Below are 23544 nucleotides of genomic sequence, written 5' to 3' on the forward strand. Positions count from 1 at the left end.
CAGTACTCCTGGCTAAAAAAAAATCTTAGTGTCATACTTTTCTAACTCCTTAAAGAAATTTTAAAATGGGAACAGGAGGAGATAAGTGGTTAATCTTAGTGTTACACTTGAAGTATTTTCTATATTTATGGTTGATTTCAAGCCCATACGGGGTTTATAACAAAGGAGTTCATGAGTTGGTGTCATCTCTTCCTGCCATCTTTTTGCTAGCTTGACTTAGTGTGGAACAGCAATGATCTGTCATATGTATGTTTAGAATACTTCAGAAATAATATTTTATATTAAAAATGCACATTAAGTTGCACCTCAGTGACTGTAAAAGACTGTGTTACTCATTACACATCCTCACTAACAAGGTTAAAAGACAGAAGTGAAGTAGAGTTGAAGGTTAGAGGACTCTTAATTTGTCTTGAGCTTAATTGAGTGTGAGTATTTGCCTTATTTCAGTGATGAGACTGCTGGCTAATACCATGTTGGGAGTATATTGAAATAACTTTGTAATTGAATGAGGTATATTGAAACTGTTCTATTATCAGAAAACATATTCACCTTGTGAGCTGAATTGCTATTCTAAATATGTTTTCCAAGACATCTCTTGCATCTTTTACCTCATTTGACCAATCCCTCAGAATACCTACTTTATTTGTGGGTAGGGTTAAAAACAAACACTTGAGAATTATCATCCCCCCAAAATTTAGAAATGCTGTAACCTTGAGGATGAGGAAGTGTGGTTAGTTTACCTGAATAGCTGTTTCACTAGGAGAGGAGAGAAGAAAGTAAACTGGGTAATCTGCTTTACTACACTCTGTTCTCTGGGTCTCAATGAAAAAACCATTAAAAATAGCAAGACTTTCAGAGTGGACTTAAGACTCTGTCCTACATTTTGGATCAAGCTCTGGAGCTTTGAGTGCCCAGTAGCCTTTCCTGCTGGGACCTGAGAAAGGAGCATTCCTTTTCAACATGCAAGTGACAGGGTGGAACATGGTTAGTCCAGGTCGCTGAACTATTCCATTGAAGTCAATGCAGCACTATCACCTGTTATATCTTTTTTTTTTTCCCTTATGTTGATATGCATTTGTTTTGTATGTATATACTGTTGTTAGGAAACAAGCTTTTAGAGCACAGGTCATACAATTGCGTTCCCAAACACTTCACAGAATTATAGATTGTGATCAGTGAGTGAAGTACTGAGCAATAATGAGGGGAGAGTGGAGGCAAAAGGGTGAGATAAGGATGAAAAAAAGTGTTAGTTGTGTCTTGGAATGGGATGAAGGAGTAGATGAAATGCAGAGTTAAAGGAAAGCTGTTCCATATGGCAGCGACTGCAGAAACCTCACACTCAAACAGCCAAAGTGTATGAGGAAGACTAGAGTAGACTATAAAGAAGCTGGGGTTGGTAATATGCTCTTGTTGTAAGATCTGGGATACTTGTCTGATTTTCCTCCAATGCTTGTGTGCAAAAATCTTGCGATCAGATTTATTTTGTAGTCATGAAGCCTAGAGCTCCAAAGGCTACAATCAGAAGCATGAAAGTGATGTGTGTTGCAGTGTGTGCAAGCAGGTTAACAGTGTGTACGGATGTGTGTACTTGTGCATCAGTATAAGTCTGAACATATAGAGAATGTGCCCAGAGAAAGTTTCACTTGTGTAAAAATTCTTGTTTCATTTCCACTTCGCAATTTAGTCTTTGGAGGATGAAGTTACCATAGTCATTCCCACATTCCTGCTTTCCTGAGACATCCTTAAGCTCCTGAGATATGGACAAACTGTGTTCAGGAAACACATGATGGATAGTAACTGATATACAAGGTCTGAAAGAGACACAAAACAGCAGACACCAATAAACAACCACTTTTCCCTTAGGGTCAGAGTATTCCTTTTTAAGATTTCATCATAACTTTTCAAACAGTGTTTTCTTTTGGAGCTTGGGTTAAAATTCAAACAGCTGTTTTTAATAAGCCCACGAAGTGGAGAGTGGTGAGAGAAGAGAAGAGGATTCTAAACGGGGAGAGTGGCTTCCTTTTTGTGTAAAAGTAGGAAAATGATGGCTGAATAATATTTTGATAAGTGATTATCTGTATGAATTTCACAGATGTGAGCAGCCATTGGTCAATGGCTTTCATAGAAGTCTTGGAGACACATACCTCATTAGTGTTTACAAAACCCAATAATATATATTCATATCTCCTTCTTAATAAATCTTGCCTTTAGGTTATTCAACATTATGCCGTGGCTGTTGTTAGCATGCATATTGGAACTAAACGCAGAATTTTCCAATAAATAGTGCTTGTCATTTTGCGCTAGAGAGGAATTGTCATTAACTGTTATCTTTTAGAAGTTTAGGCCAAATACCACACAGCTGTATTGCCTGGTTCCTTGTGATCTGACTTTGTTTAATAATAATACCTATAAAACAGCAAGCCATTTGCATCAGGTCTAGCTACAGTAGCTGGGCAATGAAGCACTTTCATTTTTAAAATGCGCATTTTTAAAATATGCTCAAACCCAGATTTTGAATTTTTTGCTCATTGGAGTATTTTTGCTACTGGGTTTAAGAACAATAATATGTAGTAAAAATAAATGCTTGAAACTGGCTTCTGTAGTTTTTATGTTTTTATTTTGTACTATGTTCACTGGAAAGCTATTAAATTTGTGCAAATGGAGGGGAGTTGTACTAAGTGTAAAAGTGTTTTCATATTAATGAACTTTGCTGAGGCTTTGCTTGAATTTACAAGTAAAGAAAGCTCAAGCTTGACTCTACAAAGAATAATGCTATGTATTCTCTTGATGGAGTCAGGAAGATTGGAGCTAGTTCGAGGGGAATTAACGTTAGCCTGCATGAGAGGCTGTAACTGATAGAGAGACTTTCTGCTTGTTATCCCTGCAATTATGCGTTAGAACAGAGATAATGTACATTTAGGAATAAAACTATAGACTGCCTAAGATAGGAAGCTGAGAGGAAAATGCTTCTGTCACTTCACTGGCGATTGCAAATGGCACAAGCCTGGTCAATGTCACAGCATGACGAAAACATAATGAGGTGAAGACCAAGGTCTACAACAGGTTTCGTGGAACACAGTGCAGTTGGTTGTTTATGCCTTGGAGAAATAGCAGGAGAAAATTCCTTGTGTAGTTTTGATAGCTCTGCTCTCCCTCCCTTGTACTTACTACAGGAAGGAAATCCTATTGTACAAAAGTTTTTTTTTTTTTTTTTTTTTTTTTTTTTTTAAGAAAGCTCTCCAGCATTTACAAGTGAGTTTATAGCTGGATGTCACTTTCAGGCTAATTTGCTAAATACGACCCTGTGAAAAGAAAAAATGGGATTTGTGCTTGCTTGTCCATGGTTGCGGCAGCCTGTGTTTGTGTGACTATCTGCCTATGGCAGCAGGGCTTGCCGTTCGGTGAGGTATGGCTGCTTTACTAACTGGTGGTTACCAAGGTGTCCAGATGAGTGGATGACCTCTGTACAAAATGAAGAAATATTTTTAATGTTTTTGCATTTGCAGCAGACTGATATGATAGATGTAGTTGTGGCTAAATACATACTGTATTTCTAGATAGTGGCATAACAAACATGTTATATATTAGAGAATTCTGATGTCAGAACACGGAGCAGTATCTCTTCTTCTTCGTCGTTGTCATCTTCTTCTTCCTTTTTTTTTTTTTTTCCCCTTGTCCAAAGTCAAAAGCTTTAGAGAGCAAAGTGGAGGGTTCAGGAAGAGAAAGGATGGCTTTTGTGTGTAAGGACGGTTACCAAACAAAAGCTCTTGTGTCTCTTCTGTCATTGCTGCAGTCCTCCTATGTGACAGTTCCTAACTAGTGAGTGAATACTGTAATGACACGTACTAACCTTAAAGGTGAGGTGCTGAGCAGGTTAGAGTGGATACCAAGCTAATAAGCTGTGGTAGGTCTATTAGCTTAGGCCTCAAGCCATCACTGACCCATCCCCCAACACAGCTGGGTTGGGAGAAGGTTTTAGAATTTGAAAAGTGAGGAATAAGTAACAGGCTGGAGGAGAGAGCCTGAGGAGAGTGGAAAGTGATTGAAGGAAGGAGGAGGAAAAGAAAAAATTGTTCCAAAAAATCAGTGAGAACTTGCTCCAGAGACACTTGAGAACCATTGACCTGTGGGGTTCTAAGGAAGTTGGATATGATAAAATTTAATCTCGACATTTTCCAGGTGGTCAAACTGAGGCTTGTTATTCAGAAGTCCTCAGGATCCCTTCCTCTGGCAAAGAGGCTGATTGATACTCAGTATCTGGGACAGTACTGAAGCACCGGGGGGAAGAATAAGCACTGAGTTTGAGATTAAGACATTCAGGCCTATATGCTGGTTCTGCTGTTAGCACGCTGTGTGGCCTTGGGTGATCTACTGGCTTAATTTGCCCATCTGTAAAATGAGTTAGTGCTTCCATGGTTAAAATAATTAGCTTTACACCATTCAGACCCTTATGAAGCAAAAATGTAGGACAGATGCCTCATCTGTTGTACATGGAGGACACAACATTTCTGTGGAGAAGCAAGTGTGAAGAATATCATCACAATATGCTCACATGCACTGAATTAATTTGAGGAGGCCTCTTAACTTTTGAATGCTTAAATTTGCAGCCTTTGTTTCGGCCTTTTGACACAGTAGTACAATTTCCTAGGCTTTGTGAAAGTGAAACTGGTAAAGCAGAGATTAACACCTGTATGTGTCCCTAGCAAGGCTAGAACTGTTAGATTTCCTAGACAGATCTTTGCCACTTGAACTGTCGGTAATGAGCAGCAGTAAGAGGTTGCTCTCTGTGTGGATCAGGTGAAGAGAGGATTGGGAAGGCTTGGCAGAGAGATTCGCAGATGTTTGCCCACAGCAGAGGAATGCAAGGTTTTTTCCAGGCTCTAGAAGGGAATATACTTAAAGGACTCTTCTGCCTCTTTGAAAAAAAGGATTATTTTTGCCAGTGATGCCTCCTTCTGAACCTTTCCTCTGCTTAGCTGCAGTTGTTTGAGGTCTAACTCTTCCTTAGTTCTTCTGCTATTTCTATTCTTTTTGCTTAACTGGACTTAGAGTCCATACTTCAGGTTTCTCTTTCTACCATTTCATTTAGTCAGCTGGTTCCCTGTCCTTGCTGATTGCCCGTATCAGACATTCTGTTTGTACCAGTGGTTCCAGTGTCCTCATCCAGCCTGTGTTTGCTATTTTTTCCCAGCTCTTCATCTGCTCTGAGCTCTCTTATCTCTCTGTGCCATCACTTTTGTTCCCTTGTTTTATTAGTTATCTTTGCTTGGCCAAATCAGTTTTCTCCATCAAACCTATCCTTCCTGCTTCTTTGTTTTTTTTTTCTATTTGCTTCTAACTGCAGTCTCCTCTTCATAATGATTCTGTACGTTGCTCAGCTGTCTTCTCATTTGATCTCAGCGCTGTCTTCAACTTCAAATACACAACTGCTTCTCTCATCCACCCCAGCCTTAAATTCCTTTCAGTTCCTAAACCAGGTCTCTGTAACAAGCAATCCCAGTCTTCCTTCACATCCCCCTTTTCCAATTCCATTCTCAGCATGTTGTTCTCTCAGTCTTAGTCTTTCCCTGACTTTTGGCCCTTTTGCTTTTGAAATAAGAAATCTCCTCTCCAATGATGGAGTACTGAGAGAGCAGCCCCAACTTGAAGTTCAGTTGCTTTATTCCTCCTTGATTCAGGCCAGCTGAGAACAGTCATTACAAATACTTTTAAGACTCTGTAGCCCTTGCCCAGCTTTGTGGAGGTGATATCTGCGTTCTAGTATGCAGAAGCTCTAAGATGCTTGATTAGTATTTGCAATGACAGTTTGGATGTTAAGTTCTTGCACGTCTCTGTGGCGCCTGCACAGATGGAGATTTTAAGAGCCAAAACTGGCCTTTGAAAACCTGGCCAAATTTGAGTAGGTAGGAAAAACAAAATGAATCCCTGACACATGAGCTGTTAGCTTGCCCGTTCTTATGTTCTTCTTACAAAGTATTATGTCACTAGAGAAAATAGATGTTGAGAATTGTTTTTAACTAGGGTAAAACAATGGCTATTGTTAAAGTGTTTTGGCTGAAAAAGCACAAAAATACTCAGCCTGAGGCAGGAACTGGCCTGGAGTTAAATTGTTAAAGTCACAACTGAAAGCAACCGAAAAGAGTATCTTGAAAACGGTAGTGCCAGAATTCCACCTCCAATAATATCTTCCATATTAAAACACAGTGCTTCACTGAATCAATGAGATATTGAAAAGTGACATAATAGACTTCCAGAATTGAATAATGAATTATATATAATGCTGTAATGATTTCAAGTACCTTTATATTGTATAGTATAGAATATAGTGGAGAAAGAAGAGTATTAAGAGATACAGGCCAAGAGAAAAAGTAGGTTTCAGAGAGAATTTGAAAGAGAAATACATGTCTTTGGGGGAGGGAAAAAAAAAAAAAAAAAAGGAAAGATTACTCAAAAAACCTGTCCTGGCTTGGAAAAGCAGCAGAGGAAAGCAGCAACAGAAAGCTACAGAGGAGCTGTACAGACAGCATCAGAATTGTTAGAAGAAAGAAAGAGGAGACCTATTCACTTTCAGTAGGAATCTGGGAGACAACTTGGGAAAGAAGAGTTTGGCTATGCCACCTGGTCCAAGTCCAAGGAAATATGCACTTGAAATTTGCAGCTTGTATGTTTCTGTTCAAATGATTTTGAATTTTTAACAGTATTTTTTGGTTCTAATTGGTGGTGGGCCCATTGGTTTGCCCAAATATAGAATAGTTTATCTCATTTCTCTAGACAGTTCTGGTTGCCATTCATCCCTCCTTTATGTGGAAGCTTTCTAAATATCTGACTGATCAAGTGTGATTTTAATTTTTTTTTAGGTAGTAGTTGTTTGTCAGATCTCAGTATGGTTGGGATATGATTGGGTTTTTTTCTTTTTTTTCCTCCCTCCCTGTTCAGGAAAGATAGGAAAAATATGGATGAAGGTCAAATGAGATTTTTAAGTGCTGTTTTCTTCACTCTAGTTTAATTCCTATCCTCGCAAAGGATAGGAATTAAATATCCAAAACAATAGATATAGATACTTTTTGTGCTGCCCTTTTGGTACAGGTATGCTTATCTCTCTCTAAGCCTGTGGAATGCTAGACTTTTGTTCATGAGTTCCTCAAAATCCCATTAATGATATTAAGAAATAAGCATCTCTTCTTAGAAATCTGATGGACAGTTTTACATATGCTTTTCAGATATGCATAGTTCCTGTTATGACAAATTCTTTGTTTTTCAATCAGGCAAAGCTCCCATTGGCCTCACTGGAGTTTACTTGACCAAATCACCAAAATTCATCCACCAATTGATTGTCTGCTATTGACAAATAGTTGGAACCTCAGGCCTTGCTGGCATGTACAAAATAAATTTAAATGGCAATACTGCTTGTACAGGTGAAAATAAGGAAAAAAAAAAACCCAAACCAACAACTTTTAATAATTCCCTTAGAAAATTTGGTGCTTGTCATAGGGCAAAATTGCCAGAAAAGAAGAAAATGTTTTGTATATTTATCAAAGTTTTGACTGGCTCTTCCTCTCAGGGGCAATTTCTATTTTTTATACTTTTTGTATCTTCTGACTTCTAAAACCTGAGGGTTCATATGTCATAGCAGCCCTTCAGTCCTCCTGATTGAATGATGGACAGTCTATACTGCAAAGCTGGCTAAGACTATCCTTGAATTTCACTATTGAGAAATGCTGGACAACTTTAGATTATCTACAATCCATGAAATAAAATCTTTTTCACTGGATACACTAACCGTGAAGAGACTAAGCTTATCAGTGACGGTTTTCTATTAAGAATCATAATATTGGAAGCTCCAAGGAGCATCTCTGCTCCTTGAAAATCCTCTGTGTTCCCCTCCTGCGGTTGCTGATAGTGCTTATAGTAATTGCTTTACATTCTCTTCAGTGGTGTCAACACTTTTAGCCACATGAATTAAATTTGGCAGTGGCAGGAGCCAGATGCCCGACTCCCATATTATAAGCTTTCCAGTAGAAGCATTTATGTGGTTGCCTAGCTTGTTGTGCTGGCAGCTGTGCAACTTTTTTCAGGCTGTCCTGATAAACACGCATTGATGGAGAGTTTGAGATTTTGGAATTCTTCCTCTTACTGGCTCTCTACTGTGAAGCTTTTATGTACGTAGCTTATGTTAGAAACTTAAGCAGTCATCTTTTGTATATGATTACTTTCATCTCTTACGTTGAAATATTTTTCTAGTTAGCCATAAATTAGCTTAATCTCTATTACTAGTACTCCTTGATCTGAAGCAAGATGAATGCTTTTATTTTTACATTAAAAAATTTCTATTACATACCTTCAAAATTAAAACCTTGCTCAAAAGAGGCACTTGCATGTTGTTGTTGTTGTTGTTGTTGTTATCATCTATTGAAAACTACTTACAGTGATATTATCCTTGTGTGGCCTTATTGTGTGTTATTTGCTTTAAAGTAAGAATCCCTGTTTAAATGAGATTATGAAGTCAAACGTGGTCCCATAAGATTTTTAAAGATCTAGTTACATAATTTTTTCACAATCTAAACTTTTATTTAAAAAACAAACAAAACCCTTCTCATTATGGATGCCGAGATAATGTCTGAATCTGAACAAAAGGCACATTAGTGCCCTTCAGGAGTGGCTGAGTTGGAAGAGTGCAAGACAAAACAAGCATCTGAGAGAATTAACAGCGCCTATTTATCCCCTTTACCTGTTGGCACTGAATCACAGCAATGACAAGCTAAGATCTCAAACACATATAAAACTACCACTGTAGTGGCAGCTATTGGTGCATTTAACTATTGATTGTTTTTTCTGGAGAACAAGGAATTCAGCTGCCTCCACTGTTTTAAGTCACTCCTGTCTTTGCAACAAATGGAAGGGAAAAACGTATTTCCAACTTCAACTTCCTATCAAATGTCTCAACTGCCTGCTGAGTCCTACAAGTAAACTAAGCATCTGCTTGTGTAGATACTGAATAATCATATGCAACCATAGCAACTGAGCATACAGAAATACAATATTTTCACCTGGAGTTTTCTTTAAAATCCAATGCTTTACATCAAAGTAAGGAAAACTGTAGGTAATACTTGACGTGTTGTGTAGACATCCTGGGCTTGATGCATAACTGGTGTACACCTGATGTTGCATTACTTCTGCCAAAAAGAAACTGATACATCTCCTTTAAATCAACCAAATCCTAATTTTTATAAATCATTAACAATGATTTATTCTTCCCTGATCATATCTCAAACCAAGATTTGCCTGTGAATCAAGCTGCTGACCTTTTTTAGTTTTTACCTTATTTAACATTTTCACTGTATTCTCATTCTCATTTGACAGTCATATAATTTTTATCAGTCTTCAGGAAAAGACGTTATGTGATGGTTTCATCCTGACATAAGCAATTTCTAGTTTATAGCAATTCTAACCCCAGCATTACCTTTTATTTACTCTAATTAAATGTCTAACATACTTTTACAGGCTGCTTAAAAATTACATTCCTGTTTCTGCCTCTCACTTTTTCTTTATATCAGATATAAATATTAATGTCCAAACCAGTTTTGTCTCCATATTTCATTGTCCCTGTTATAAAACCAGTGCTGCTACTTTGTTTTCACCTTTCAGGTATCAGGCTGTTGCATGCGAGTATTTGACAGTCCACAGGGGAAAAAAGGCAAAAGCGGATGAAGCAGAGTTGAATATTTTAGCCTTTCAGAGGCTATGAAATATGAGAATGTGTTTGAGTCATTCAAATGATCTTTCCATACTGAAATACTTATGGAGTGAACAAAAAATGTTGAAAAGTATTTATAATGTTCAGAAGTTCTGCTTCTGCTAACTTCTGGGCATTTTCATAGCAGTCACCTTACAGAGGATATGGTTACATGAGGGACGTAGGGGTTTAAAGATTTTGAAGAGCAGGAACCAATCTAAGGAAAATGCAATGCAATATTTTAGAGAGAAGTAACTTCTGGTACAACTGTGGAAATATTTCTGATTATTATCTCTTGAAATAAATTCAGTCCTGGCTGACAGCTCCTTTTGGAAATGTTTACCTCTGCTTTCACATTAAAATACTGTATTGAAAAAGGATACCACAGAGATATTGATCCTCCTTTCAGAGGACAAGAGATCACAGCTTGTATTCAAGATGCTGCTCATGTGCTTCTCTGCTCTATTCATATCAATTACTCAAGTCATTTTCCGTGGTAGGCAGGTAACGTTGGACTCCAGTATGAATTTTAAAGTGTGTGTTTAAAACAGTTGGCGTTTTTTGTGATTCATTCTCCCTCCTTCCACCACCCAGACCTGAACTGACGTGTCTCCGAGCCAGTGTGCCTGCTGTTGCTGCTGATGCTCAGTAAAATACAAAGAAAGGTTTCATTGGATGATAAGCTCTAATAACCTGCGCATTTATCCTTTTCTTAAAAGAATAATCATTTCCAAAGAAGATTTTTTGAATTGCTGAATCTATAGTACTTCTTGGCGTTTTAAAAAAGCCTCTGTTGATCTTAATGCATTGAAACAGAACTTGCAAACCTTTACTAGGAGTGCTGCATCCCCGTTCTAGGATCTCCTTGGGAGCCATGGTTATGGATGCTTCTGGGTGGTGATGAGAGCAAGTCAGACCTCTGAGAAGCTGTAAAATTGTCAGAGGCATGCCTTCTTCCTGTCATTTGCTATCTCTTGACAAAAAAGTACACGCTCCTACTGACACAGACATTCAGGGTAGCAGGCACCAGCCTGGAGGCTTCTCCCCTGTCTCCGCACACAGACACAGCAGCAGCTGCGTGCGTAGGAGGGGTGCCTCTTCCTCTGCCTCGCACCTTCCCTCCTGTCTCGCTGGGATGGGTAGCAGGTCCACTTGACAGTCTGTGCAGGGGAGGAGTCTGTTCAGCTTTTGAAATTGTGACGGAGTAGGTAAGGCCCTTGACTAGTGTCCCAGGGATAAGAGTTTAAGCTTTGATCAGGAGCAGTATTGAAAATTGTCTTTCATCAGTGCCTCTGCATATGTTTATACAATCACTGAGAGCAGAGGGCTGAAGGCAGCTTAAGAGCCACATCATTCCCTGTGTGTTTCTGGCTATAGAAACTCATGTGCCTTCACTGTTCCAGCCCAGAAGGCAAACTGGGCTCAGCAGAGCCTCTGACCTTTCGAAAGCATGAAAATCTATACTGAGCTGAAAATGATTCCTCTTTCATTGAACTGCTTAAAATAAAGTGGCTTATGACCTCTTGAAAGTATGTCTCACCCTGTGGGAGTAGGGAGAGGACCAGATGAACTAGGCAAGAGCAGAACCCAGAGGTGTGCACAAACTTGAATTTGGACCCAAATTCCATAGAGCAGATTATATTGTAAAGTTGGAGTTGATGATGGGGGCAGGTTTAGCTCAGTTGGTTAGAGTGTGGTGCTGCTAATGCCAAGGTCATGGGTTCAGTCCCCATATGGGCTCTGCTGAGGGTTGGACTAGATGATCTCCAGAGGTCCCTTCCAACCTTACCATTCTGTGATCTATGATCTATTTCAAGCAACTGGTCTTGCCTTCCACTGACCGTGTAATTGCATGCTGTAATTCTTCTATCAAGAAAAGTAAAGATCTATGGTATATTTTTAAGGACAACTTATACTGTAATTTAAAGATGTTTAAGAATAATATAACCTAAAAAACCCCATGATAATGGTTTTCATTCCTCAGTACATTGTCCTACTACTATTAATTTGCATCAGGGATGAAAACTTCTTTGCTAACTCCATGTAAATTCTGACAAATTGCTTGAGCCATCACTTAATCCTCTCCATGATAAGAACATAACTTTTTAAAAATTTAATTATTTTTCTTATATTTTTTTCCTGAAAATTCTAATCAGCATCATCTTAGAAGGACATACAATGGAAATAGATAGTTTTCCACAGTGCTCTCAGTGCTATACAGAGGTAGTAACTCTTCTCTGTTTCTGTTCAAGTTTGTCTCTGTGTCCTAGAATCCTATTAGTGATCTTAGGCAAAAGCATTACCTTGATGGTTGAGTTCAGCTGACCTTGGATATAATCTGAAAGCCACCTTGCAAAACAATTGCTCTCTGATATGTCATCATATTTGGCCTATGTTCTTTGTCCCCAGGCATATCCGTTTCTGGCTATTTTGAAATCACATACTGGTCAATAGCTCCCAGTTCTTTCATAAATATTCTCAACCTTACGCTGCTTTAGCAAAACGACAAGCATTCAGCTTGATATCAGTTGGTCAGTGAGTCTCATTTGAACAGCTTGTGAACAACGTGTTGTGCTTGCTTCTGCTGTTTAGCTTCTCCTGTCATGTCTCTGCATCTTCTCTCTGTCTTACCTGCTGGAGCTCCATGTTGTATAGAAAAAATTACATAGCTATCCTGTTCTGCTATCAATAAGTACATTTAATTGGATTAGAGAGCAAGAGAAAGCTGTATGGGTTTTGACTGTTTCATTTACATGCCACATTCAGAACTAATATTTTGGATCTAGCTTGCACCAGAAAAGCAGGAACTGAAAGCTTGTAAACAGATCCAGATCTTGCTTCTCAAGATTCAGATCAGAATATGTTCTCCCTCATCATAAAGAGGTGAGAAAAGTGGTCATTTTTAGTAGAGTGAAAAAGGGGAAATGGCTGGTAGAATAATGTACAGGGAGGAAAAAAAAGTCAAATTTAAAACATCTTGTTGTTATGGCTGGCCACCAGGATTGTAAAAGAATTTGTTCAGGCATTTAATGTCAGAAAAAGAAACCATTCCTGATTCAGGATATTTGCCATTTGCTTTACAATAATCAAATACTGTACACAGCCCGAGATGTTTTGGAATCTAGTCTCATTGTGTCCATCAAATGACCATGCTCGAGGTATTTATTGATGAGGCTGGATAAATCCTAGCTGAAGAGAACACCACTTGTCATAGAGTGAGTAAAAATCTGGGCATGATGCCAGACTCCCAGGGACAATTTTGCATTGGCATATAGTGATTTATATTTGTTTTTGCTTCCATCATTGAATGCCAGAATAGGGTGAAAGAGGAAGGAGGAAAGCAAAAAAAAAAAAAAACTATCATTGCAGGCATGTTATTTACTTAAAAATTAAAATATATTAAAATCATCTCATTGCCTCATCATTTTCTGGGTAGACTCCTAGCTTCATCTGAAATTACATAGTCTGTGCTCTTCATGAATCAGATATGATGATTATGATGACTCCATCTCACCCTATTAATTTTTCTTATATTAAAATGTTCATAAGCCTGTGACAACAAGAGACTAGTTTAAGTCAAATAAGCTTAAACTGGACTCTTGATAAATAGACTGTGTTCTTGATAGAATATGCCTACTACCAGTGATATTTTGTTTCAGTCATCAACTATTCATTTTCCAGACTGCTTTCAGTGAATCACAGAAGAGTCTACAGACTTTAAAGATTGAAAATGACCAACATATAGAAAAGCATTTTATGACTTTTATTAAAGCCTTTTTGTTTTGCTAGCTTACTAAAATTAATTGTTGCACTTGGGAACTGACTGATTTTTGCAAATAGTAGTAGTTTCCATCTATTCCCTGTAGCCTCACAGGAAAACAGCATTGTTGGACAAAAGTTGAGTCAGGAGAGAGAAATGACTCATTCTGTGTACCATTCCCTCTGACATTACTTCACGAACAATCAAGAAACTTAGTCTGAAGTATGACTGTAGTATAAGAATACAGAAATTTCACATGAACTCAAGGGGAGAATGGAACAAGACTTTAGAAGAGAAGTCCATTGAGGGTTCCTAAATAGACAAACAGCATCAGGCTCTGGAAGTGTCCTGAGCTGAAAATAATAGGAGGTTAGAGGAGTGCTTGGAAGACGTACAGCTTGTCCTGTTACTGGGCTTCCTTTGGCTTTTCATTATGGTTGCTGCTGGAGGCATGGTACTGAGCTACATGAGTCCTTGCTTTGAACCAATTGACTTGTTAATGATCTCATGCTACTTTTTTTTCTTTCCCTGGCCTATGAGGTTGCAAGGGAATAGGAGGGGAGGGGAAAAGAAAACAGCTTGAAACCCAGAATTTTGAGGTTCAAAATCCAGAAAGAGTTTAAGATATTTTGTTTCATGTCTTTGTAGCCACTCTTATGCTGGCATAGATGGGAAGAAAAACGGATCAATTAATGTGTTTTGAATCCCAGTGATTCATAATGCTGAAACTGTCTTTTAATGCCAGTAGTCTTTGCCTTTTAGTGAATTTGGTTTAATAGGGAAAATGATTGTACATAAAGCTGAAGATCTAGGGCTTGTTACTGTAATTAAATGAGAAAGGAGGAGAAGCTGACTCAGCTTCCCAGATGAGAAGCCCGTTCTGAGACAGTAATGTAGGAGCAGCCAAACTCAGACAGACATCTGAAAATGTACTTTCACCTCAAAATCCTAATTTCATTGTTAATAAAGGCTAGATTCAAGGAAGGGCAGTGAGCTTTGACTTCATACGGGTTCTGGACTTGGATCTGAATGAGACTGTGAAATGAAATCTGAATGACTGGGGAAACTATTCATAGGGGATTTTCTTCTTTTACATCCCTTCTCACTGGAGAATTCTTCCCAAGCACATTATTTTAATACCCTCTTGTTGGCTGGTTAATTCAGCTAGTCATTAAAGCTGTGGCAAGGAATCTGACAGCACTGATAGCAATTCCTGCTATGCAGTAATGCTGGCCAGGTTCTTTTAAGGTGGCATGGCTAACTGCAAAATAAAATTCTGTGCTTTTCTTAATCTCTCAGGATGCTGTTGGGACTGTCCCAAGCCCTGGAGGTGAAATTGCCTTCCAGTGGTATTCCTGTTATATAAAGAGGCCTTCAATTTGAGAGCTGGGTAATTGTGAATGAGTATTCAGCAAAAATTCTTCATCTCAAGATGACAAAGTAGGAAGAGCGGTATTAAGTTGAGATGGCAATCTTGGGTTTCTGTGGCTTTTCATCTGATTTAACTAAGATGTTTCAAAGTAGATAGAAATTGAGGAGGAGAAAGGCAAATAATATCAGAATGTTGGTTTATTCATTTGTATTATAGCCCTTCATTCGCAGCATGTCTTTTTAATCTAATTTTGTTCTCACATTGTTAGGCAAGAGAAACCAGAAACCTGTGAAATGCTATGACGAATCTTGCATTAGAGTCTTTTACAACATGCCATCGGATTTGTGACACTTTTTTTCTGTTCATGCTGTCCTTTAGTACCTTTATTTCAAGGAGTTTTTAGTGGAGAGTCACATGCAAGGACTATAAAGGAGGTGGCAGGACCCAAGACATTGCAGCCTCTCTCCAAGGAGAACAAACCTAGCAGCACGGTCTAGATACTGTCCCTATTTTCATCAATTCCCTAGCAAATTTGAGTCCAGATATAAGTGTCCCAGATATCCGAAAAATGGATCTCTGTAAGGCCTCAGAAACCTTGCCTTAACAGAATCCTCTGTCTTTCCAATAAAGTTCCTGACTGGGAACTTACTTTCTTAGAAGACAGTTTACAGGAACAGGCAATGCCTGTTACTCAGGCACTGTATCAACAAGTGCCAGCTCTCATTACATAGTGATATTTTACCTCATCTTCACAAGATACCTGCTTCCCTTTTAGTCCTTCCACTTTCTATGAAAACGAAGCCCAGCGCTAGTTTGACATTTTCCAAGGCAGCTTACAAATGTAAGATTGTGTTGCTGTTCCTTTGCTGCTGCTTCAGTGCTTGAAAGTTTGACTGGGGCTGAATTTCAACTGGCTGGGAAAAAATGCTCCCTCCCTTTTTATTTCTTTTTAACCTCTCAATTAAAAAAAAAAAAAGACTTTTTAAAATCCATTCCCAAGGTTTGCTAGTGGTACCTGAGAGGAAGTAGACAAAGCTGGAGCGTGAGCCAGTTTATTAACAATGCAGAGGTTGTACTGTATCCTGCCATGAGCAGGGTATGTAATAGCTGGTCTGTCAGTTTTGAGGTACCTGCAATCACACTGTGTTAACAAAGAAAAGGCATTTCTCTGGGCTCAGGAAGTAGCCTAGGCTAGGAAAAAGCTCTAAGTCAATCTCTAGTGTTGTCTGAATTGAAGGTCTGGAGGCTGATTCTTTATATTGGAAAATATAGCTGCGTTCTGCATATATTTTTGGCATTTCCCAGTTTTTCTAGGAAGGCTGTTCAGCAAAATTATCTGAAAGCCAAGAAAAAGAAGCTGAAAACACTTTTTTAACACACTGACGTATCAGGAGGCCATTAGAATCCAGAGCTGATGCCTATCAAAATCAAGATCCTTTTCTCTGTACACACTCTTGTATTTTTCCAGCGTCTGATTGAATCTGGGTGTTATATTTATCTTTTGTTGATAAAGTTTCTTTTATGGACCACAAGTGGTTGCTACTGATTTCCTGACAATGTTATTTTACCGAACAGTTGCAGCATTTGAACTTTTAAAGACAGACAAAACAAAACTGCGGGGTACGTAATCTGTGGTTCAATCTACTCGTCTTCTAACATGACGTTGTATTTTGTTTTTGTTTTTTCCCCACTGTATAAGCAGATGTAATAGTGATTAGTAGAAATTAGTTTCTGGATCTGAACTCCTGTGAACTTTAGGCAAGTTCAGGTTCCAAAGAGGACATAAATATAGGAACATGTGACATAGGGTTATAAGGAGTCACAGTTATAAGGTCACTTCCTCTTTCTGGATGTAGTCTAGGTTTAATTCCCATGTGGAAGTGTGGATGAAGACGTTTGACCTAGAAATTTGACCAGAAGCACTTTTTCTTTCTTCTTCTTTTTTCCTTTTCTTTTTCCTTTTCTCTTTCCTTTTCTTTTTCCTTTTTCTTTTTCTTTTTCCTTTTCTATTTCTATCTTTTTCCCCCTCATTTTCACAGATTTCCTAAGTATAGAACTGTCAGAAAAAATAATCATCTACTCACAACTGAGAAGTAAATGAGTACTATACTAATTGTTTTACCATATATGCTTGAGTAACTGGATTTAGGACAGACAGCAGCTCCTGTTCGGCACTTACTTTTGCAGGAGAACAATTCTAACAATGTCAAGAGAAGGTCACAGAACCGAAAGTACTATCATCTGAAAGGTATTATAGTATTTTCCACTTGTAGATTACAAGTGTATGTATTATGACAATGCCTTTTTCGTTTCAATAATTGTTAACACAGTGATTTGAATAAAAGCAATTCAGTTCTAATAGGAGCATTAATTAGGCACTTTTAGAGACTCTGGTAGTACATAGAACAAAGGAATTATAAAGTGGTTATAAAAATCCTTGAGCTGAAACTTTATAGTAAGTGATTCACACTGATAGTCCTACTTCAACCAACATAAATAAGTCATGTAAAAATGTATACATGACCTAAATTTTATGAAAAATACTTATTACATGAGAAGACTCTGAGTATAAACATTGGTAACCACATCATAAAAGACTGATTTAAAAGTGACTTGCAGAAAAGCTGTTTTTATTTTCTTCTCCAAATTAAACTATGTCGTTAACATAAAAATTGTCTCTGGCAATGTAAATTGCTTTTTTTCCTTGAAAGAACTTTATTGGAAAATTTGAGGAAGCTGTGTTTACCAATGTTTATCTGAGTCACTCCTTTTAGGCAACATGGGATATCAGATAACATAGGTGAGACAATGTACTGACTTGTGAATTGTTACCGCTAAATGCTGGTTTATTTGTCTGGTGCTATTGATGCTCTCAGAGATGCTATATCCCTTCTATAACGGGTTCCTGCATTTCTGGTGCAGCTATCTATCCAGATACCCGTTCTGAATGTGTATCAGTGTTTGCTGGTTAGGAGAGCCTGTCTACATGCACCTTCAGGAGGGTGGAGGAGATTCAGTCTGCGGTCATCACAGTGCAGGAGAGAGCAATATAGTAGCAGCCCGCTTGGGACACAGAAGTTTGTGGTTCAGAGGAGTAGGTTGGATTTCAGTAGGCTGGGATTGATTCTAGAAGCATTGTGCATCTTTATGAAAAAGCCTTCAGTGAAAATTTAGCTAAAGCAGTCATCTCAGGTTTGCTGTCTTGAGTCAGTGCAGCCACATTGTGAAACAACGCTTGAATGTCACAGAGTGTTTGTATTAGCAGCACAGAATAGTTGTCAAAGTGATCCATGCCATTAGGCTGCAGAAATGTTATTTAGAGAATCAAAGCTGCCAGGAGCTTTGGTGGTAGGCTAGCCCCCACTGTGCTTGGCATTACAGAGAATAAAAGATGAACCCTGTCCCAAATCTTTCAGCGTACTGCGTGGAAGAAGCAGTCCTATCTAGCTAAGTTTTCTCAAAGTGCTCGATTCCTTTTCCTGAATATGAATAGCAAACAAATATACGACTGCAAGCTGGTATCTTTATCTGAGTATCAAGAACGGTCTCTATGGAAATGGCATACATCACAGGGAATTACAGCTTAACATGCCTATTTTTAAGAATGTTTGAGTTTACATAGCATTTCCACTTTCCTTAGCAGTGCAAAGTTACCAAAACAGGATGAGGGAGATTTTGGACTACTCTGTCATAGCACTGTAATATTGATTTTAGGCTGCACTTTCTTAAATGGTACAATTAGAAGAAGAGGTGTCTGGTGGCTCTTCCATGTCTAGAAGTAGAATAAAGCACATTGCCTTAAAACAGAATACATGTATAAAGAAGAATATGTAAACAGTCACTGTAATTTTTTTGTACTCTGTAAAATTAGTTCTAAATTACGACAGCTACATTTTCATATGATGAAAATACGGCAAAACACATGGGGAGATGAAATCTTTAACAGAAAATGTATGTTATTTCAATGCTTTTAAAATGTTCCCAGTGGAATAGCTTATAGGCAAAGTCATATGCTCCCCGTTTTGTGAAGAGGAAGGAAGCTGGTGCTACCGTTATCTTTTGTCCATGTTTACTCTAATTGTGCTCCTTTTGTTCACCAGCAGACGAATCCTTAGCAGGTGCAATATCTGATATCCCTCGGTTTTTGTCTCGTGTTTACTGCATGTCAGATTTAAAAGAAAGGCAGCAGGACGAGATTTGATGGATGGCATTGCTTCCACGCACCATTAGCCTTGTTACTTCGGCGATTCCCGTCAGTGGCACGTGCACTTGTTGCTGCCTTATTTGGAACGAAGCGGGTTGGTGCTTTGAAACTGCTGATACAAACTCGTGGGGACCCCGGTCTTCTACATATTTACACCTGCTTTCTATGTGGTTTAATATTCCAAATATCAACCATTCTGAAAGGCTAGGGTGATACACATGACTACCGGCCTGAATTTGATTTTTAGCAGAGGTGGGCATATCTACTTGCTTTTCATCTTAGAATTTCCTAAAATAGTCTGCAAAGTTAATCAGCCTGTGTGTGAGATAAGAATAAAATGGCAGCATAGGACTGTTACAGTGGAAGAAAAAAATATGTAATTTAGTTTTCAGAGGAGGGACAAAGCAAATTAAAATGGGATTTTGCCAGGGTTTTACTGACTCTTCCGCTTTGCGTGGAATAAATGTCTTGAGACACTAGTATGTTACAGAGCTGACAAGTGCTCTGGCCCTCCGCTTTGCATCTAATCCATACTGGTTCATAGATGATTAGAAGAGAAGAGCATTTGCTCATATCCGCTCCACTTCTTACAACAAAGTTTCCCCTTAGATTTTGTATGCAGGTACTCCTTGAGCCTAAAGCTATAAATTTTTGTAATTTGATATTTGAGAATTACGGCATAACTTCCATTGTTTAAGCACCAACAATCATATGTATAGCCACAATATTTTGAAATTAATTTGTAAGTGCTTGTTTTGAGACTGCGGTCAAAGGCTCATGCTTTTTTAATTTCCCAAAAGTTTCCAATCTTGTGGTGCTAGAATAAAAAAAAAAATCAGGAAAATGGTCCGCGTGACCATTTTCCTGCATGACAATAGGAATGAAGACAATAGTCCCTCATTGCCTTCAGATACTTTACAGATAGACAACAATTCCAGGTTGCGTGAAGCATAGGTTCTTGTGAACTATGATTATGATAATTTTGTTCAAAAATAGTAAGAATGCCTGGTATTAAGAAAAACTGGTTCTTAACTAGCAAGTAGGATTAAAGTCATCAAGATAAGCTGCATCCTTACTGTGTGACCTTTGCAATTCTGCTTTCTCCTTCCTTCCACACATCTCTTCGAGGAAATGGAATATATATGTATTTTAAATTCTGCATCCTATTCCTGAAATAAAAACATTGAAGCTTGAAACTTAGAAAGATTTGTTATTACACCTTTACATGATGTAAAATGTTAGTTGGTGTAGGAACAGGAAAGAGAATGAGATCTTTCTGCTAGACATGAAGTAACTCAAATCAAATAAGAAATGTAATAATTCAACTTCAGCCATTGCAGTGAGTCACTGTCCTGAAGACTATGTTCTGAGAGAGTAGTGGATTAAGACAGAGACTCCTCCATCTTTTCTTCATGAACAAGTCATTTGGAAGGACTGTGCAGCTGGCAGGAAAGAGATGTGAGGGCGTCTTTCTCCTTGACTGATCTGACACTCTTCCAGCCACATTAGGTAAAATTAATTGATTTACTAGGGGCAGCTTCTAGTTCATGTCAGGATAAGGAAGAACACCTTGAACATGATTTACCTTCATTTTGTTTTCCACAGATTGCATAGCATGTGATGATTTTATTAAGGATTAATGTGATTGCTAACAACAGAAGTATTTGCTTTTCTTCTCATGTGACTGTGTGTGGGAATTTGTGAAACCATTTATAAAGATGTTAAACTGTGGGCTTCACTGATAAAACAATGTGATGACTGGACTTTAATACAATAATGTAGTGACATGATCATTAGATTAATTATGTCATATCTGTATGTAGATATAACGGTTGTTGGAATCGGTGAAGTTCCTTGCATCTAAATGCTTTCCACATGTTTACAAGTTTCCACTTTCAGCCAAGTGTATGATGGAGATTTTGTGCTTTTGTACGAAATTTCAGCAACAGGCTCCTTCCTAATATAGCCTGTCAGGCTAGATTCATAATTTGACTGTATTATGTATTATATGAATATTTAGGATCAGTTTGTGATCTTCTTCCCTAACTTCCTACATATCAGGGACGATGGAGCTTTTCACCCTGTAGCTGTATTTGAAGTTTAGTGGTCTGAATATTGTTATTTCTTATCTGGAATGTCAAAATCTGTATTCTTGGTGGGCTGTTGATGTACCTTTGTATTAACTCCCAGAGAAAGAATACAGCTATTTTTGTTCATGCCCCTATGGTACAGTTTAAGAGGGCTTTTTCAGCTTCAGAATAGGAACATACAGTTTCGAGAACGAGCACAGAGTAGTGCTATAGTGAGGTTTAGAGCACGGAAACGCTGCAGTTCCCACATTACAAAAGACCTAGCTGGCTTCTAGTTCACTGTCCTGCCTTTGGAGGACTGTAATAGTGTCTGAATTGAAGAGTAACAGAGTAAAACCCATTATAATGTGCAAATTTTTCTGAGAAGGAAAATATTGTGCCTCATACACTTGGCTTAGGCTCTAAAACATGCTTTGTTCATGGGCATTCCTTTTAAAATCTCACTGAAGTTCTGCAGTGAATTCTGCTGTTGCTATAAAAGCTTTTATTTATTTAGTGATGCTTTTCTGCTTCACCTGTCAGATTGCCTAGCTGTTATCATGAAAAATAAAAGCAGTGCATGTCAACTTTAGAGGTGCACACTTTCTAGAAAACATCCAAATTTCAGATTGGCCTTTATTCTTCACCCTGAAAGTTAAAGTAGGAACTATTTGCTCTGCACCTGTGAAAATCAAGCCACTGCTTTAGGTGCTTAAATATGGACTTACAGTGCTAACTTCAAGCAGTGACTTTTCAAATTCTTGGCTTTAGTTATAAATATCAGTGAATACAGGCAATAGCAGAAGTGTTCTGCATCTGCCAGAACCCAAATGGTAAATAGACTTGTTTGATAAGAGAGTAAAATCGATTTTGAAATTGTCAGGGAATTATTATAATTAACCTGCTATTAAAAGACTGAACAACACATGAGGGTGTGCTTTGAAGAAATACTCTTTTTAGCATATAAATGGCAATATTATAAATATTTGCCTTTGGAGCCTGTAAAGGAAGAGGGAGGACTCAAAACTTACAGGGACGGGCAGAGACAAATAGGGCATCACAAGTAGCTGTCAAATGATGGGTTTAATGTGCCATTTCCTCCGTCACTCTGGTTCAGTTTGGCATGTGAAGGGAAATTCTTAATTCTTGGGAATCATGCTAATATACTGCGATAGCAACTTCAATGAAAGAACTAGCTGAAGAGCTGGAGATAGTAGGCCAACAGCTATTTGTTATGATGACAGTAATTTTTACCAGTTTATAATGGCAGAAATTCATATGCCAGCCCTTGCTACAGAAAGCTAGGAGTAAATCAGCTGTTAAATAAGGGAACTGTAATTTATATATGTAGAGGCTTTTTATGGCAACTTGAATGATTTCATTATTGTAAGGCTTGAAGGAAAATAGTTAAAATGAGGTTGAAAGTTAGATGGAAAAATAAGAGAAATTTTAAACCATAGAATCATCCCAGAGAAGGCCATTTAAATGCATTTTGCTGCAAGAGTAAATTGAATAACTAAATAGAGGCAGTAAGTTTGGAGCAATAAATCACAGAAGAGAACTAATTCATTAACTTTTAAAAATGGAAATTCTGTCCAAGCACCATTAGCAGATTAGAGCACAAATGCTGCAAGTTATGGTGCAACCTGAAAATAAAAGGTATAAAAGGACAGGAAGATAAATATAAACAATAAAATATTCTGAAGATGTGATGCAAGATAACTGAATGTATAAACAGAGGTTTCTGTCCTAGTAGCAGATGACCTAGAGAATTCTTTGTATTGCAGAAAATACTTAGGAAATTGCTCTTCTAAATGTATTTTTTATAGTGAAATTTAGTGCGGCCTTAACTGAAGATGAAACTTTTCAATAGAGATCATGGTTTTTGATGTATTTGCATTCCGATTAGCTCCCTTACTGGTTCAAGGTTGCTTGGAGTTTTTGGGGTTGGGGCAATGGTGGTGGTAGTTTGCTTATTTGTAGTTATCATTATCTAACTACTGGTCACGATAATTAGAATATAGGTGAAAAAATGAAAGCACCAGAATCAAATTGTGTTCACGTAAACATTTTAATCAGCTGGGCAGCAACTGAGAAGTTTGGCTCTATATCCCCAAATCTGGGACATGATTTTATTTCCAGTCAGTCTCAAGATCTAAAGCATGAAAAGGAGTGGCAGATACGGGTGAGGATATGTCATGCATCCACAAAAACAACTGTGATCAAAGACTCAAACTTGCCAAAATATATATATAAATATATATATATATCCTCCAAACTGGTTAGACTCTGAAGCTGAATCTATGTAAAGATGGAATTTTTTAAACACCTGAAGTCTGCTTTGAGTCCGAAGCCTGGCTTTGAGTGGGAGGTTGAATTGGATGACCTCCAGAGGTCCCTTCCGAC

The 23544-nt window shown here is 38.1% G+C and overlaps 1 protein-coding gene across 1 annotated transcript in view; it reads left to right on the forward strand.

Annotated features, from left to right (window-relative positions):
• The window catches only part of CACNA1C (calcium voltage-gated channel subunit alpha1 C), a 495695-nt gene that overhangs the window by 82685 nt on the left and 389466 nt on the right, over nucleotides 1-23544 (forward strand). The gene's annotated exons all lie outside the window — the stretch shown is intronic.

This window comes from Rhea pennata, chromosome 1, assembly GCF_028389875.1.
Source record: "Rhea pennata isolate bPtePen1 chromosome 1, bPtePen1.pri, whole genome shotgun sequence".
Lineage (NCBI taxonomy): Eukaryota > Metazoa > Chordata > Aves > Rheiformes > Rheidae > Rhea > Rhea pennata.